The 15393-nt window shown below is 37.4% G+C and overlaps 1 long non-coding RNA gene across 1 annotated transcript; it reads left to right on the top strand.

Moving 5' to 3' along the window:
- The first annotated feature begins 2671 nt into the window (after positions 1–2671).
- Positions 2672–11372, top strand: LOC119418122. The gene is made up of 3 exons (XR_005187175.1): positions 2672–2845; positions 9494–9502; positions 11123–11372. It is a non-coding gene; the product is annotated as an uncharacterized LOC119418122 (long non-coding RNA).
- The last annotated feature ends 4021 nt before the right edge of the window (positions 11373–15393 follow it).

Genomic DNA, 15393 nt, shown 5'->3' with positions numbered 1-15393 from the left:
GTCATGGAAACATAGAGTAATATGATTTGTGTGCACCGAGACCTTTATGTGAAACACACACACACACACACACTGAGAGCATTTACTGTTCAATAAACAGTACCAAGAAAGGTCTGCAGGTCCTGGCTACCAGATAACAGGAAGGCAGTGATGGTCCATTCGGACAGATGAGGCTGGCCCACAGAGAGATGATCTTGTTTCAGCTGTTTATTCTCAGCTTCTGTGTGTGCACTTTATTTGGATATGATACTACAGTGGTGAGGTACTGACTTACTTACGGATGCTGATTGGATAATAAGACGAGATGTGGAATAATAAACTATAGATTTTTCTGCTGCAAAGGTTTTACAATCAAATTCTTTACAACAGCGGTTGGCAAGAGCTGCTCTCCAGAGAGCCACATAGAGCCATCAAACAGGAACAGAAAATATTCTCCCAGACCAATAATTTGGAGGGATTTTAGAAATTATTTGATTTATTATTAGAACACTGGTAGCATTGTTAGCTCAAACACTGTGGCTGCAATATGTATGTTAACCTAAAGCAACATGGTGTTTTGTAGAGCAGTTGCACAGTAAATGATTATTTTACCTGTTGTAGGCAGTGCTTGAACAACCTCAGTTTGGAGAAGTTTATTTCTGATCAAACTGAGGAGTTAATGACCACTGCAAGCAGATAATTTATTTTTAGTGGCACGCTGGTGTCTTCAAACAACTCCATTTTTAAATTGAATATATCGGTCCAATCAAACAATACCTTATTAAATGTACTTTGATGTTTATTTTGTATTACTTGGTTATTTACTTAACATTTTTGTTTATTTTCAAGCGCAAATAGCGACAGCAGCAGCTGCTAGCTGTAGCATTAATGGTGCATGCTGGGGCACTTTTTGTGGGAATGTTAACATATTTTTGCTGAAATAATCATATAATGCAAAACTGCTTGCAGTGTAAAAGTTTATGAAATGCCATCTGCATGATCTTGAGTTTATTGTTTTTGTATTAGTGTTTAGTTCCAGAACTGCGCCGTTCAAGGTGGCTGCGTGTTGGAGTAGCTCTGTTACATTCGTTCTCAGATTTTGCTTTTGAAAACTTTAATTACTAATTTTTCTGGATTTAAATCACTCTTTTTTTGGATGATTACTTTTTCTGGTATCAGATGCTGTGCCGCTGGAAGGATTTTTACTGAAACCTTTTTTACTTTTGGACATTTGTTATGATGCGTAACCATGACAACAAGGTGGTTTTCTACAACTGAGAGTTGCTGATTAACATCTCAAAAGGTCAAATAAGACCTCAACTACAGCCCCAAATCCCAAATGTGTTGAAAAGGAGGTGCCGTAGATGCATTACCGTCTACCTGGAGGCTGTGCTCAAGTGCCTGACCGCCGAGATCTTGGAAGTAGCAGGGCACAGTGACAGCAGGAGGACTGAGATCGTACCCCCGGCACCTGCAGTTAAGTCCGCAGTAACGAGGGGCTCGGCAGGCTGCTGGGAGAAATGGCCATCGCTCGGGGAGGAGTTCTGCTTGGCATTCAGGCAGTTCTGCTGCCCAAGAGGACGAGAGGTCTGCTGGGTCTAGGTGGATGGATCGGCATCTGCAGCCAGTTTCTTCAGATCTGTTATGGGACGGACTGCAAGTGATCCTTCCTGCCCAAAACTATCAGCATCTAGAAACAACTCTAATGAAACCAAGATGAGCTACAACAACGATTAATTTCCCTTTGGGATTAATAAAGTATTTTTGAATTGAATTATTATTTAGCCTGTTTTTCTTTGTTGTGTTCCTCCCTTTTAGAAGTTGTTCTGGGACAACAAAAGCACTAACCCATGTAACATTTAACCCAACATTACTAAACAGTAAAAATGTTTAACTGAGATTATGCATTAAGTCATCGTCAGATTTACTGATGTTAGTTTTCACTGACTGACTTTAAAGTTATTTTGTTTCGATTTAAAGTCATTACATGTTTGATGGAAAGTACAGGGGGCAGATTTTACCCACGTGTGATTACACTATAACTACAACCAGCTATCACACTTTATTAATTTACTTTGATAAATATAGCATTTGCTACAAACCTCCACGCAGGTTGACTTTATTTTAAATTATATTTGCAACAGTGTAAGTAGGATGGGTGTGAAACGAGTGGAGAGCTGCTCAGATGTGTGTTTAAATGTGTGTGTCATGGTATAATCTCTGAATACTGAAAACCCTAATGGTTCAAAGTTAGACTTCTGACAAATTAGAACTTCATCAAATGGGAATTTTTGTCAAAAACATGACTGTCTGCTTCTTAATTTTTTGTAAAACTAATTGCGCTTCCATCACTTGCTGTTTGTTTGTGCTCATAATCTAATTTGTGAGGTAGCGTAATGCTATTAGGCTGAATTAAGATGGGGAATATGAAGCACATTTCCTACAAATCCATTCTAGGTTATTGTGGCTCAGGGCTGTGAATCTGAGTTAAACTTGTGCGTGAAGGTTTTTTTTTTAACGTGTCCAGGTTTATTTGAGTACGTTGATTGAGCTCAAGGGACATGAAGGTGGAAAACCACTTGAAAAGTCTTCAATCACGTCGATCTATGAGCAGCACTGAGCCAAATATGTTAACGAGATGAGAGTCTCTTCAATAAACCATGGACTTGTTTTTATCTTGCAGGTACATTCATCTCGGCGTTCAGCGTGCTGTGTGGAGCTCGCAGTGAGCTGATCTCAGAGCGAGGCGTCTGCTGCGTGTTCTGGCTCAACGTGGCAGCAGCTCTCATCCAGATCCTGACAGCCGTTATCATGGTGGGGTGGATCATGAGCATCTTCTGGGGAATGGACATGGTCATCCTGGCAAGTCAGTAATCAACCATCTGTACCTTTTCCTACAATTAAAAAGGAAAACATCTGAAAAAGGTTCAGTTTTCTTGAACCAGTCGCACCATGACCTGCCTCGCAGGAGTTTTTAACACATTCAAAACGTTTCGAAGAGTTGGGAGTTTTCTCAAGTCAAAAAGTTAAAACTTGACACAGCAACGTGAGAATTTGATGACGAATCAAACTGTGATTGGAGACAAAAAAAGAGACTACGTCGTGATCTAAATAAGACGTGATTCAGACATAATTAAGACAAATTGCGACTAAAGGTGGTATCTCACTGAGCTGGGATTGTTGATGGAAAAAAATCCCTTTGAAATTGCAGGAAAGTTGCTGGAAAATATGTGAATCCTAACAAAACTCAGCATTTGCAACCAAGTGACCATGGAACTGTGTGTCCATGACTTGAGTGGCCAGTTTTAAAAAACAAGACTTTTCATGTACTCACTGCAGCAGCTGCCGCCATGTTTATGATTCGATCAACTTTTTAAATGATTGAGATTTTTTTTACTTCAACTTTTATTTTCTGTCAGTGGAGATCCATGCTGGTGCCAAACTATTGCTTGTTTGCTGCTAAGATGGGTTGGGGAAGAGCACAATGTCTGTTTTTAAAAGGAGAGTTGTGACAATTTCTTTTAACTTGTTCAAAACACGTTTGTTTTAGTTGTACATTGTTGCCTATTTTATCCTTATTTTTTAATCTTTTTATAAACTTTTACTACTTTTGAGTTGGAGAAACGCACAAGAATACCATTGTGCTTATATTAATATATCTGTGCAAATGGCAATAAATTCTATTCTAAACTCGAGCCAAGGTGGAGCACCTCTGCAACTCATGCAAAGAAGTTGAGGACCCTAAAAAAATTGTGAGACACTCAGGAAACTCCCTCATAAGTTCAGTTATCCAGCGGCTCACAGCCCTGTCAGATATCACCTTAAGGCTTTTCTCCACACAGTTTTACCTAAAATATTATTATTATTATTATTAGGCCTGTCACAATAACAAATTTTGCTGGGTGATTAATTGTCTCAGAAATTATTGTGATAAACGATAATATTGTTTGAAATTTGACAATAGTTAGTAATTATTGTCATATTTAAAAATAAATGTTGGTTAATTTTTGTGTGTAGTACCTTTTTTGACCACAAGATGACAGTATAAGACTGTTTGAACCGAAGGATGGATAGTGAGGGAACAAACGTCTCTTTAAGAAAAATGGGAGGGAGGCCCCTTGACATGACATGGGCTGTCTCTCTTTCCTTTTTTCGGTTCTCAAAATGGCAGACACTTGGTGTGGTTTAAGCTCTTTAGCGTAGCATTTTTCACACAAAGCTTTTAATAAAAAAAATCAGTAAACAAGTTCTCAGCTTCTTTTTGCAGAGAAAAACAACTTTTTACGTGAAGGCACGGGTTTCAACTGTGAATTTTTGGAGCTTTGACAAGACGGAGGTTTTTTCTCATAGGTTGGCCTGTTAGCTTAGCTCGTAGCTTAGCTTCTCAGCTTAGCTGCTTTTAGTGATCCAAAAACGCAGAGTTGAGCCTTTTGTCATCCAGTGTCTTCAGTAGAAAAAGAGAGACAAAGAAACGATATAGCCGATAAATGAAAATGAGGTAGATAATTTTCATTTATCACGCGATTAGTTTATTTATTGTTTATTGCGACTGATCTAATTATTATTTAAGTTCATGTTTCTAAAACATATTCGATTAAAAACAGCACAGTTTCTACAAATGTCTGCATCCATATAAAATGCCCAGAATGTCACAAAACACTGTCGTAACTATGGCAGGCATGCAGGTGGAGCTGTAAGACAGCCACAAAAACACACCAAAAACAGGAAACAAGGTGTGGAGCATGTGCAGGAAGTTTACATGCTGGGTGCGAAAAGTAAACACAATGAGAAGAGAAGGCCCTGGGGTCATAGGTTAGATTCTAGATAGGGTTTTGAAATCATCATTTCCTGAAGGTTGTGATTTGTCCGTCTACACAAAAACACAGGGGTGACATTTTAGCATTTGTTTTACCCTCTAGAAGCCATTTTCATAAAATACCATCTCATGGCTCGTAAAAGTCCATTTCCATGTGGACACAAGGATGAAGCAATGAAAAACTTTAAACAAATTTTACAAAAACTGTTGCTTTCTCGTTCTCGTGAGAGTAGCCCTTAAATTGCAACAAATGAATTTGCATGTCATTTGACGCATAACTTTACAGACAGTATGTTTTTAAATAACAAGAGAAAATTCAGATTTTCCCACAGTTCTGTCCATCTAGTCTGTAGCGGTTGCAGCTCAGTGAGATATTAAAGGTGTAATTAATTACCTGTTGGAGTCAACTGGATTCAAGATGGTTTTAGCATGCAAGGTGGTGAGTAATATGTATTGCTTCAAGGAATGCTGTTTTCATTCTATTTGCATTTTTTCTTTTTATAATGTTTCATTTTCTTACAAATTAGACATAAGCCCAAATAATTTAAAATCTGTGCAGCAGAAAAGCAGTAAAATTATTCAGTTTTGACATTTTGAGGGGTTAGGGCTAACAGCCTGCAGTAAGATACATAATTTCAAAATTTTCTCATGAGAAAATAAAAATAGTAAAAATATATTCAGCAGGTGTTTATAATGTACACTTTGGCGATTAAGAAACATACATGAAATATGAAAACCGCCTAAAAGTCATTATCCTTTTACATTTTTCACAAGTACCACAATCCTACAGTGTTTTTCAAACATTAATAATGCACATAATGTGACTAATGTGATTTTACACAATACTACACTCCATCCTGCAGCCCACGACGTGCTAAACGTGGATAAAATTAGAACTAAAAATAAGCTAAACTAACAGTATGCCTCCCTCGCTGTTTGTTGTCTCACTTGTCAGAGAATAAGATGCATAATATTAGGTGAAATTTGTTGAGAAAGAATAGAACTGTACTCATTAAAAATAACATTATGCTTGATTTCATGTGAAGTTGCAAAATTCATTAGTGCTCACTCAGAGTATGTGTTGTGAATGAGCTACTACAACACCAAACTTTTAGCCCAATATCTATAAAATTAACAGAATTGTACCTGTTCTAACATTTATTCCGGTGTAGATGTACATCCATCGTTTACTTTCTACAAATTTCATTAAAATCCATCCATCATGAGACATTTTAATAAAAGACGGAAGGTTGAGTTCAAACAGGTAAAGGAAAATTTTTGAACAAAGATCTAGTGTAATTTGTATACACTCAAAACATGTGCTGGGGATTAGTCTGAACTACTACCATGTCAATGTTTAGGCTAATATCTGTCAAACAGACTGAGTTACAGCCATTTTTATGGTAGATGTACCTCCAGTGATCACTGCATGTTTTATTAAGTTTATTGAGAAATGTCATATAATTCATATTAAAAGTTAGTTTAACAAAAGAAACCTAAAGTATAAAAGTATATTCTAACAGTGATGGGCACAGCTAACCAAAAAGTTAACTTGGCTAACGCTATTTTTGTTGTTGCAGAAGCTAACATTAAACTACTAACATTTAAGATGACTGTCACTCAGTCTGCATCGCGTTTTCGTCTCCTTCCAGTTGAAGCTGCATCAACCAATCACGTCTTGTCACGTGTACTGTTAGTCTGCCAATAGCGTGCCTAACGGACTCTTGGAGACACGCCCACAACAGACAGGAACAAGATTGTGAATTTTGTCAGCGGACCTAAAGTTGGCGAAACCTAATTTAGAAGAAGCTAATCCCACTAACAGCTTCCAAAGTTAGCAAAAATGCTAATTGGCTAAACGAAAAATGAGTTCAGCTGTTAGCTGATTGGCAGAACTGTGCCCACCACTGGATTCTACAAAGTTGATCTAATACTGATATGATGGGATGTCATTGGATCAAATATCAATGACAGATCAACGATCCTTTAAGCAACTCAACACTCATTCAACCTTTATTTGTACAGGTTAACACATTGAGCCTTTGAGACTCATTTACAAGAGAGACCTGATTTCAACAAAGAAAGATGACAACAATGGACAATCATAAGGGATGCGTACAAATTCAATTTTTTTAACAAGTGAAAATAAAATGGTAATTAGAAGGACTAGAAAGTTCCTGGAGAAACTTTGACGGGGACTGCCTATTTATTATTAAAATATTATTAATAAGCAATATTAATAATTCATAATATTAATATTCAATAATAATATATTGTCAATTTATTAATCACTATAAACTATGAATATATTTGATAATAACATTAATAATTAATATTAAATATTAATTATTAATATTAGTAATTATTCGTGTTATTATTTGTAATTATTAAAATTAATCATTAATAATTTATGTTAATTATTATGTTTACTAATAAATAATAATAATAGGTGATAATAGGTGCCTTCCATACATGTTGAACCAAAATGGCTCCCGACGTTACTCAGTTTCTTTGAAAAGTTTTCTCCTATTCATTTCCTATGGGAAATTTGTCATTTTCGTTAGCAAAATGTGTCGCCATGGTAACGCGGATTGCCAATAAAAGTAATAGCACACATCTCGGATCCGGGCCGGTCGTTTGGATATAACTTTTGTGGTGGTCCACTTTGCGGTTCGGGACGCATTAAAGTTGAAAAATATACACTTTTCAGGTGTAGAATAATAAGTGGGTAGTCAACAAATAGTTCCTAGAGTTGGTGAAATATTGCGTCTTTGTTCGCAAATTACTTCGCCATGGTAACTCGAAATGCCAATAAAAGTAACAGCACACATCACGGGGCCGAGCCAGTCGTTTTGATATAACTTTTGTGAGGGTAGACATTGTGGTTCGGGCCGCATTAATGGAGATATAAATGTAGACTCACTTCCGAGGAGTAGAATAATAATTAAAAAGGAACAGTAGGGAAAAACAGCTAGATTACAAGGCGGTGTAGAAAACTAAAAACAGGAACATGTCTGCGTTGGTTCTTGCCAGGAACTTAACAGATGTTTAATGTCACTTAGAGAAGTCAAGGTCGAGAGCTTCAGATCTTTTTGTAAGATATTCCAGGAAACAGGAGCAGAGTAGGAGAAGACCCTTTTGTCTAGTTCAGTCCTCACTGAGGGAACACTGCAGGTAATAATATCCTGAGAGCGCACGCTGTAGCTGCACTCACGCTAAAACATGTAGGAGGAGATGTATGAAGGCAGCAGACCAAGAAGTGATTTAAAGATGAAAATGTACCAGTGAGAGTCTGCGTGAGGTTAATGATGTCCAGTTAACCAGTGAATACTGGGTGCAGTGGTGGGTACGATAATTAGATCCAGTTATGAATCTTAGTGCACCATGATAGACAGCATCCAACATCTGCAGGGTTCTTGTAGGAGCGTTCACGTAAATAATGTCACCGTAATCAATGGAGGGAAGGAAACATGCAAACTTTTAATAAAATGTCAAATCTGTAGCCAGAGGTTGACACACAATTAGTTTAGTAATCAAACAGTAAACGTGTTCTGGTTTCATCTGGATTGGTACATATTTAAATCCAGGTATCGGGTCGTCTTTGAATCTAAAAAGGGGGAAAGATGGGAGCGTCTCTGGTAAGAACAGCACCTTCTCCATCAGAAAGTGATGTGTTCTTCTGTGAGAATGATTCATGAACGCACACAGAAAGAGTCACAGTTGCCTCCATGTATCCAGGCAGCCTTTGAATTAACACACAACCGCCTGCTTTGTGAGTCTGTATGAGTGTGAGGTGTAGTTGCGTGCAGTCAAAGTGTGCGCTCGCTCCTGAAAGACTACATGTGTCTGTGTGTGAAGTACGGTGATTAGTGTATGTGTGTGTGGGAGTGAGCAGCCCCCACACCCCCCGGTGTGTTTTTGTTCGCGGTCTCCATCAGTTCATCGGGCCTCTCCGGGCGCTCGTCTTCTTCAGCTGTTGCTGCTTACAGTCCTCGTTACCTGCAGCTTTGAATATGAAACCATTTTGTTGTTGTTAGCCCTGCTTCTCAAAATGAAGTCAAACACGCTTTCTGGTTATTAGATTAATTGTTATTCACGCATGGAAAAACATCCCAGCAGCTTTGGGAGTTTCTGCTTCTCGGCAGCTGCACTCCTTTTTACTATGAAAATGAGATTTTTGCCCTTTCCTTCTGACAGACGTGTTTTTTCCCATAACTCTGCCTGTTCAAGGACGTCTCTGTTCCTTTACTCTTTCTTCATCTAATGATTTGCGTATCGTTTTCCTGCTACTGATCATCCTCCATCTGCCTCTCCCCCTGTCTAATGACCATTTCTGTTTGATCTCACTATATTTTTTGCTTCTCCTCCTTTTTTCTCTGTTATTATTCCTCCCACCTCCTGCCCACTCACCCCGTCTCCCTTTGCTTCACTTTCTTCTTTTTATGCATATTGCCTTCCCCACTTTTCTGTCTCCCTCTCTTTATTTTTATTGATCCTTCAAACTGGAGTTGTGTTACTGCGACTGTGTGCATTTGATCCTGTAATGCATCCGAATCAAAAATGAGGTCAGATTATTAAAAAAAAAAATCTCCCTCGTTCCTGTGCTTTGTGTTCATTATGCTCACAGAGGAGTTGTGAAACAAATCGTGGCTAACTGTGTTTGTCTCTTCTCTCCCTCTCTGCGATCCTTCCTGAAAGTTTCTGATGGTAGGTGGTTTGTTTATTTTTATTATTATTAGTCACTCTCTGCCTATTATTCCCACACGATTATATTTAGTAACGTAAAACAAATGAACTCCCCAGCTTCAAAATTAATTACAGAAGCACAAATTCAACATTTTCTCATGGTCTCCCATCTCGGTCACACAAGAACCCACAAAGTATGCTTGGTATTTTCACAGGCTCATCAGTTTGGATGTCAACGTCACTTTATAAAAATGCTTAAACAAATAAAAAAAATTAAAAAAGGAAATTTGAGAAATCAGTCTCATTTAAATGCCTCTCTAGCAGCTTTAATAGTCCGCCGGTGAGTTTTTATCACGATCTGTCAACATGCCTCCAGGACACATATTATCTTTTTTTCCAGCTACTCTCAGGCGCTCAGTCAGACTTGATATTTTAAGGCTCTGAGACTTTTCTTAAATTTGTTTGTCGAAGTGCACTGATCTTAAAGCTTTCGCTCAAGAACACCAGAGAGGTTCAATGGAGCCGCTGTTGCTGTTTATGCACCGCATTGGGAGATATTTTCTGCTCCAGATATAGAATCACAGCTCGGAAAAAGCCAGGGAAGCAATGCTGTGGGGGGCTGGGGGTCCTGTCTAACATCATATTCAAAAGGAAAGACATGATGTGGAAAAAAAGGCAGACCCTAAGCCCATCACATGAAGATTATTCTTTTTTTTTCCCAGTTCTAGATCATTATGGAGGTGACGTTCTGTCAAGTTATCCACACGTATCAGTGGTGACATCAGTCAGAGTATGAGTTAAAGACAACACTCATAAGATACTAATTGTGACGGTTTGTAGCGATTGGACCCAGGAAAGCAGAAAGACACAAGGAGCTTGAAGAATAAAGATGTAAGATTTATTAAACAGGAGCAAAAGTCTGACGTGGCAGCAAAACTACAAAACAAAACTCGAGGAAATGGAGGAGACTTATACCCCTTTTCTACCACTCCTACTCAGCCCCGCTCTGCTCAGACCAGCTCTTTAGACGTAGGATTTCCACCGCCTGCCAGGGCTCAGAATCCGGCCGTTGTGAGCACGCCAGGCCGGGGTCCGAGCCCCGGCCTGGCGTGCTTCAATGGGTCGGCAGCTCGTATGATCCTCCACGGTGACTAGCTCACTCTGAATTTTGCCGTCGGTCACCAAACACAAAAACCGCCTGGACTCCAGCATTAAACACAGTGTTGTCAGTATTCAACATTTTTCAGTCAGGTCATCTGGACAGTTTTTTTTTTTTTTTTGTGCTGAAATGTTTCGCCTTCGATCCGGAAGGCTTCATCAGTCAAGGAAACACACAACAAAACTGATTCTTCCCCCAACAGCTTACTCCAAAGTGGAACAAACCAGTTCCCGGAGGGGGCGTACCAAAGAGACCATCTTATCACAAGCAGAACTGGTTTGCTCAACCCACAAATGTAGCAACAGTTAAGAGACAAACAGGCTTTTCAAGAGTATAAGAGAAGTATCGTTTCAACTAGGAAATGTTCAACCAAACACACATTTTCTAACTTTATGTGCTAAAGTTTGTTTCAAGCATTTCTTATTTGTGTTTTTCTATGTGATAAATAACAATCATGTAAAAAGGTTTTCTTCTTTCCTCAGGCTGTAGAGACCAGGGAGTTCCTCAAGATGTCTGAGAAGCTGTTCTTTCATCCGCTGATGAATCTCACTAACAGTTTGACCTGTTTACCCCTGAAGCCAAACAGCAACCATGACAATAATCCACAGCCCACCACCACAACAACAACAACAAAGGCATAAACACGATACGAACTGACTGTCTTTCAGGAAAATAAAACATATTGGCTGCTGATTGGTGGACACCAGACTGTATTTACATTTATATTTTAATGGGAAAAAGAACATTTAAAAAGAAGCTGGTGCTTCTAATTTGTTGATTATTAGAATTTTGTGTTTTGTTATCGTTCATTTGCCAAACCTAACTGTAAAAACATATAACTTCCTTTAAGCATAAAAATATGGATTTGCAATTTATTTCCATACATTCCTGAATAGACTGCTGTAATCTTTTAGCCTGCAAACTGTCAAAAATAATCATTCTTTAACCTCCTAAGACCCGAACTCTTGCATAAGTGGATGCCAGGTCCTAGGAGGGTAAGAGATGTGCTCTAGCTGATGCTGTTATTTTTATTGTGGTAAAATGTGGGCTTTCAGTTAAACTGTGCTAAAACATTTTGGTTGGAGACACACTGCCGCTGCTCTGGAAGTCATCAGTCCATGTCAGATGTGTTTCAAAGTATTAGCCTCCTTCCCTTCAGGTTTGTAATACTGTGACCGTATATTCTCTGAAGAGTTTTAATGTTTCCTCCTACCTTTTTTTTTTACAGGGTTCTTCTATCAGTTTTCTCCACGTTTTCATGAAAAGTGGCAAAATGTTTAAATATTGCACAAACGGTTTACAAAATGAGAATCAGTGTAAGATGAGTGCGTTGAGAATCAAGTGAAAACTGATGCTTTTCTTCTGTGCAGCATGAAAACTAAGCGTGGTTAAAATTATGTAATCTTTTGCAAACAATTAAATGGGCTATAGCTGTTGTAGCTACTTTTTTCATGCTTCAAAGGTAGCAACTTTATAAAATGACTCATTCTTTTGCATTTGATTGGAATTTTCATGTATATATATATATATATATATAAAACACCGTAGTGATTTCATACATTAATCGAGGCCTACATTTATTTAACAAGCCTCAAAATATCAGGCAAATCACAATCGCAGCGGTCTTATTAAGGCAAAGAAAGAGTCAGACGTTCAGGTTTGTAGCTAAAAGTCCACACCTCCTTAATGCAGCTGAATAATTGTGTTTTATGTTGTATGAAAAGTCACATGTGAATCACCACATTGTTTATGAATCCATGTGAGCGTGCTCGTACGTTAACGCTGAGAATGGAGACAGATATGGCCTCAGTCCAGGTATGTAAGAGACTATTAAATAAGAAACACACAATTTTCAATCATTTACATGAAATTTCGATTAAAATAGTGGGTCCAGGCACAGGCTCCATGGTACCTGATCGGTTGTTTCTGCACTGCTTTATGGGTTTATTTCCATGATAATATTTTCTTGCAGCTCTGTAGTAACCCTCCTAGTAATCATTTGCATCACATGTGGTACACGAGGTAGAACAAAATTGTGTACTCAAGGTCCCAGTTACATCCAAAAATATAAAGTATAAAAGAAACAGTATACAAGGATCTAAGATATATGCTAAACAATACTGTAATATAATAAGGTGTATTAAACAGCAGCCTGAACATGAGTCTGTTGTGAGCAGATGGGTATGAACACAGCAGCTTAAAGGCAAGAGATCAGCAGCATGGATAATCAGCAGCACAGATAAAGTGACAAATCTCCAATTAAAGTGGCATTACATTACATTAATTAGACCCTTGACGCCCATAAATCACGTCTATTTGCTGCTTTCAGTTTGAAGAAATATTTTAATTTTGACCAGATCGACAAGCTAACTGCTAGCTAGCGTAAAGCTGTTTTAAGACACATTGCTGCTGCCCTAAAGCAACTCCAACCTCAACATTTTTTGTGGGGTTTATGTGAACGTGTATTTCTAAACGTTTATGTTGCTGTCGACTTCACATTACAAATACATATATAAATAAATTTTAATTATTAGCAGTAAAGGCAGCTAGCTGTAACAGTGGCAGGACTGTTAATATTTCAGTGAGGATCAACATGTAATGCAACATTTACAGTAAAAATGTATAAAGTAGAGTTGTTTAAAAATGACCTCGTTAGCCTTACGTGAATTAGCCATTAGCATTCTGATTAATAAGATTCAATTTTAGCTGTTTTTCCAAATTGAGGCTCTTTAAACTACTTTCTACACCTGGTAATTAATGGATCAAAACTTTTCACTGAAACAAACTACAAAAAACTCTGAACTGTCCCATCAATAGTAATAACTGTTCAGATTTGTCTAAAGATATGATTTTTTTATTATTCGCCATCAACAGCATATTAGATTATTTAATTTCAGAGCAAATAATCCTGTTATTGACGGCTAATTTTCAACCTTTCAATAACACAATACCACCCGAGGTACGCTAACTACATGCAGAAGATACATTACATACAATACATTTAAATAACCAAGGACAAGCAAAAAGAAAGTGAAATATTCACGATAAAAACACGGTTGTTGCTCTAAATCCAAATAATTCACCCTCAGTTTGGTGTCATGTTGTGCTGTTCATGTTTGACCTTAAATTTTTTTAAACTATTGTAACTTGAGATTTTTTTTTAATTCTTTCAACCAAATGCCTTTTCGGTGATACTCCTGTATATATAGGTGACAAAAGGAAACAATGTCTTTATGTGGTAATAAACTGTGCAGTGATTAGTGTGAGAATAATGATGATGATGATGAAGCTTGTATGTGATTACTGCCATGGACTTTTGAACGGGTGCTGCTCAAGTATCTTTAATTTATTTAGGTTTAAATGCAGATATATATACTCGGATAAAAATAAACAATGGTATGGACACTTATTTATATATTATTTACTACTTTTTAGTGTGTTTTATGAGATTATTCAATAGTTGTAATACTTTATTTCAAAAATTACATTGTGTTAGATTTTTTGGACAGTAAGATAAACTAATAAAGTGTTTGTTTTTTGTTGTTGTCTCCTGCATGCAGATCTTTGGCAGAAGGACTGTGTGCAGCCTCTCTCACACACATGCATACATTCAAAAACTTCACAAATTAAAAATTGTATCTTAGTTCTGTGGCTTTCTGCACTGACTCTATTAAAAGCAAATTGAGGAAACCAATAGTCTTGCAAATATTTGTCCTTTGGGGTGCTAATTATTTATTTTGGAACCAAAAAATAAACCAATTTTCATGAAGGTGAACCCCATGAGACCCTCAGAAACAGGAGGGAAGATTTGGGTCATGGGTTTATTCCATAAGACAAGAAAGGTAGCGTAGATACGTAGTTACTGTTAGTTACTGTATACATAGATATTCACGTTTAATGAAAATAAAAGAAGTGTGATGTTATGACTCTTGAATTAAAGTACCTGTTTGATCACCATGGTTACTAACTGAGCTGCTGACAGTGAGGCAACATCTTTTTTAAATGTCCTGTAACATTTGGAGGATCTCCAGGGAAAAATTAGCCATTTATTTATCCTGATGCATGCTCAATAATCCAGGTAGAAAAATCCAAAAAAGTTAAATCTGGTCCTCGGATGAGAGACGAAACGTTTCTACATTTTTTTGTTGTTTTGCTTTTTTTTTTTTTGAATGTCCAGAGGACCAGATTTAACTTTTTTGGAGCCATTTATTTACTTTTGTGTATTCATTTATTACCTTTTTTGTGCTGTCAATAAAACTGACAGTTCTTGCTTAAAATATCTTTTTTTTTTTTTTTTTACTTTCAGAACATTTTTTGTTGTTGTTGCTATTAGGGATGGGGCCGATCCGATCCAGTATCGGCCTCCGATACCAGCATAATTTACGTATCGGATTTTCCGATCCTCCTGCCGATATTTCCAATCCATGATGCATGTTGGCTTCAAACTATGGAATGGATTTCCTGAACGGAGGCGTGTCTCATGAGCCCAGAGTAATAAGAGCCGCCTCACATTCAGGAAATCCATTTCACAGTTTGCAGCCAGCTACAACGTGAGGACTGAGTTAGCAGCACTGTGACTAACAGCTAATTTAATTTATCTATTCATTCATTTAAATGAAACAAAATTTAAAAAAAAATCATCAAAAAGAAAACATTGAATGAAAAGAGTGCAGAAAGAAGAAAAAATTATTATATCTGCCCCTTATAAAATATAAAATAACTTTAAACAATCACTTAAATTAATCACTTTAAT

Source organism: Nematolebias whitei, chromosome 12 (assembly GCF_014905685.2).
Source record: "Nematolebias whitei isolate Nwh7 chromosome 12, NemWhi1, whole genome shotgun sequence".
Lineage (NCBI taxonomy): Eukaryota > Metazoa > Chordata > Actinopteri > Cyprinodontiformes > Rivulidae > Nematolebias > Nematolebias whitei.
The sequence above is the reverse complement of the archived record's forward strand: the minus strand, read 5'-3'. Positions and strand labels throughout refer to the sequence as shown.